Source organism: Gymnoscopelus braueri, assembly GCF_963280865.1.
Source record: "Gymnoscopelus braueri genome assembly, chromosome: 6".
Classification (NCBI taxonomy): domain Eukaryota; kingdom Metazoa; phylum Chordata; class Actinopteri; order Myctophiformes; family Myctophidae; genus Gymnoscopelus; species Gymnoscopelus braueri.
The window spans coordinates 55,586,877-55,590,477 of record NC_137607.1 but is presented as its reverse complement, the minus strand read 5'-3'; positions in this window follow the sequence as shown (position 1 = coordinate 55,590,477).

Genomic DNA, 3,601 nt, shown 5'->3' with positions numbered 1-3,601 from the left:
AGTCATCATAGAATACATTATGTCCTAGTGTTGCTTAACCCATTTAGACCTGAGGTTCCGTTTCCCATTCTACAAATGTCTTCTAAAACAGATTTGCTATATCAGTGGTTCTCAAACTTTTTCATGTCAAGGACCCCCAAAATGATATGTATTTGGCCGCGGACCCCCATCTCAAAATATGTTGTTCCAGGGACCCCCCAGAACCAAAGATTTGAGTTAAAGATCAGGAAATTACAAAAACAAAACAAAAAGTGTTTGGAAGTTAGGAAGTTTTGTTCATCATTGATAAGAACAGCTCCTCGTAGCAACGCTATAATAATAATAATAATAATAATGGATTTTATTTATAACGCACTTTACATTTACAAGAAATCTCAAAGTGCTTACAGAAGGCAATTGCATAAAAACAGAAACATCACACCAATAAAAGAAAACAACAACTAAGAAACTGAAACAAAACAATTAAAACATGGGGGCATAAAGCCTAGAGGTAAAACCAGCTAAAAAAATGCTTTGCTAAAAAGGTCTCTTAAAGCAGTCGACCGACTGTGGTGCTCTCAGGTGGACAGGGAGGGCGTTCCACAGGGAGGGCGTTCCACAGTTCGGGGGCGACCGAGCAGAAAGCCCGGTCGCCCATGGTGCGTACAGTAGATTGGCCTTGCGGGTGTTGAGGAGGTTGGTGTTTGAAGAGCGGAGGTTGCGAGTCGAGGGTTGTAGGGAGACTAGGTCCTTGAGGTATGAGGGAGTGTTGCCGTGGATGCACTGATGTGTCAACAGGGATGAGCTTGTATATCTGCTATTTTTGAATAGCCAAAGTACAAAACGATGGTTTTGTACAAAACAAAGCTAAAATCTAAAATGACACACTCGCTTTCCCGGATTGAATGGGTTAACAATTATTCTACATTGACAACAGGTGTTGAGTTGAGAGTGTGTTTGTTTGCCCAGAGAGCAGACGTACGTAGTTCCAAGCAATAAGATCCTCGAGCTTCGCTTAGCTTCCAGGGGTGTTGAATTCACTCTGACTCATTATGTAAACACGGACAGAGAGAGAGTGTCCGGTTGATTTTTTTACTAACTCTGATTAGATCAATACCGGTGGTGTTGCTGCGTGTGCTTACTAAATAGACAGTCTAGGAAAGAACAAACATGACGCTATAGACTCCATTAATAGTTGTCATAGCAAGGGCAAAGGCATTCTCATGGACAGATTATTACACATTAACCCGATGCATTTAAAATGGTTGGTCTTGATAATGCCGGTATATCTTTTGCTGGTATATTTGAGGATTTGGGTTCCAGTCCAGATACAGTATAGGCCAGGGGTCTTCAACAGGGGGTCCGGGACCCCTAGGGGGTCCTAAGAGTTACTACAGGGGGTCCGCCAAATCTGTGTGTGTGTTTTTTTTACCTGAACCACTTGAACCCTAGCATCCCTTTTCTGAGGAGAACTTTAGCCAAAAATAGCAGATCTACAAGCTCACAACGCCTCGCGCTGCGAGGCGTTGTGAGCTTGTAGATCGGCAATTTTTGGCAAAGAGGTATAGGTGTAGAGGGAAAAAAGAGCTGACCAAGTAAACAAAAAAAGTTTAATCTGAAACACAATTTTATACAATATAGAGGGGGTCCCTGCTTCATCTCTCTCTCAGCTAAGGGGTCCTTGGCCTGAAAACATTGACGACCCCAGGGCCCTATGTTCAGAGTTGATGTTATTGCAAACAGAAAGTGCTGAGCAGGCTCTTTTCCCAACATATCTACATTGTGAGAACTGGAGAGAGAGGTCAGGTTGGAGGGAGTCACAACAGGACGAGAGATAGATGTCTCCATGTTAGGTCATATATGGCACACTTTCTATACATTACACACAAACAATACCACACACAGCACGTTGAGCATCACGGCACCCGAGGGTTTCTGACCTATTTAGGGCCCGTATAATTACATACGCGTGCGTGTGCACACACACGCGCGCGCACACGCATGCCCACATACATGCACATGCACACACACATGCAGAGACCTTTACTGTACAATTTATGGCCTATAATGGGTGGTCTTACAATACAGTAGCTCTCCTTCAGACCCTCCTCCTGCTAGACTCTCATCTTTGGCTTTACATACACACACACGCGCGCGCACACGCGCACACACACACACACACACACACACACACACACGGTTGGATGACACGCGGTTCTAGCTATTTAAAACTGCAGTAACTTATATTAAGTAACATTTTATCTTCTACTATGATTAAAAACGGATAGACTCTGATGTTTAACCAAATGGCTCGTTTCTTCCCATGTCTGCTGTGTGTGTTATTCTTTTGTCTCCATTATTAAAATGTGTAACAACAGCATCAATTTCAGTACAATTATGGGAATGGAGGTAAGTGAACGGGAAGAAGGAGAGGTGGAGTGTGTGGGGGCGGGTTGTGTGTGTGTGTGTGTGTGTGTGTGTGGGGGGGGGGGTTGATTGATTCCGTCTCTGCGCCAACACCCTGGCACTCGATACAGGAGGCAGAGAATGAAAGAGTTTATATGTGTGTGTGTGTGTGTGTGTGTGTGTGTGTGTGTGTGTGTGTGTGTGTGTGTGTGTGTGTGTGTGTGTGTGTGTGTGCGGGTGCGTGTGCGTGTGTGTGTGCGTGTGTGTGTGTGTGTGTGTGTGCGTGAGAGAGGAGGGAGGCACACAACGGTTTACACGTGGGGGCATGACTGTGCAGACGCTGGTCCCATATGCACTTGTTGTCTCATGTTCTTGTTGAGTCGACCACCCGAAATAAGTAGGAAAGGAGGTGGAGAGAGACCTCTCTCTCTACCTCTCTCTACCTCCTTTCCTATTTTTTGTTCGGGGGGGAAGAGAGAGAGAGAGAGACAAAGAGAGAGAGGGAGAGAGAGACCTTGGACATGGGGGACCCTGCCAACGATATAATAGCGCCGCTCAGAGAGGAGCCGGTGTCCTCTGGGTTCTTATGTAATGTTGGTGGCACTACTGCAACCTCGCGCTGTACACCCCATCAACGCCAACCTATACAGCGCACCTCCTTTACCCATCCCCCTGGCTGTCTATGTGCTTTCTCTCTCTCCTCCTTACCCCCACCCCACCCACCCATCCCTCCACTCCCTGTCATCCCTACTCCCTATACCGCCATCCCCTCTTACTCCTCCTCCTCCTCCTCCTCCTCCTCCTCCTCCCTGTCTCTATCCCTCTCTCCTCATACCACACAGCTCCTCTTAGTTATCTGCTCTGGTCTCTTGGCAGTAACAGTGTTTTTATTATCTAGCCTCACCTGTGCCAGGATGGGTCAGATACTGCAGTGTAGCCGTCTTCACACAGTCAGCTATCACCCAGCAGTCAATGCAGGGACACAGAGAGAGAGACACACAGAGAGTGAAGGAGAGAGAGAGAGAGGGGGGGAGATAGAGTCCGGTCAAGATGTACTGTAAAGGCTTTAATTTGCATGTACTGTATGCAAATAGTGTGTGTGTGTGTGTGTGTGTGTGTGTGTGTGTGTGTGTGTGTGTGTGTGTGTGTGTGTGTGTGTGTGTGTGTGTGTGTGTGTGTGTGTGTGTGTGTGTGTGTGTGTGTGCGCGCGCGTGTG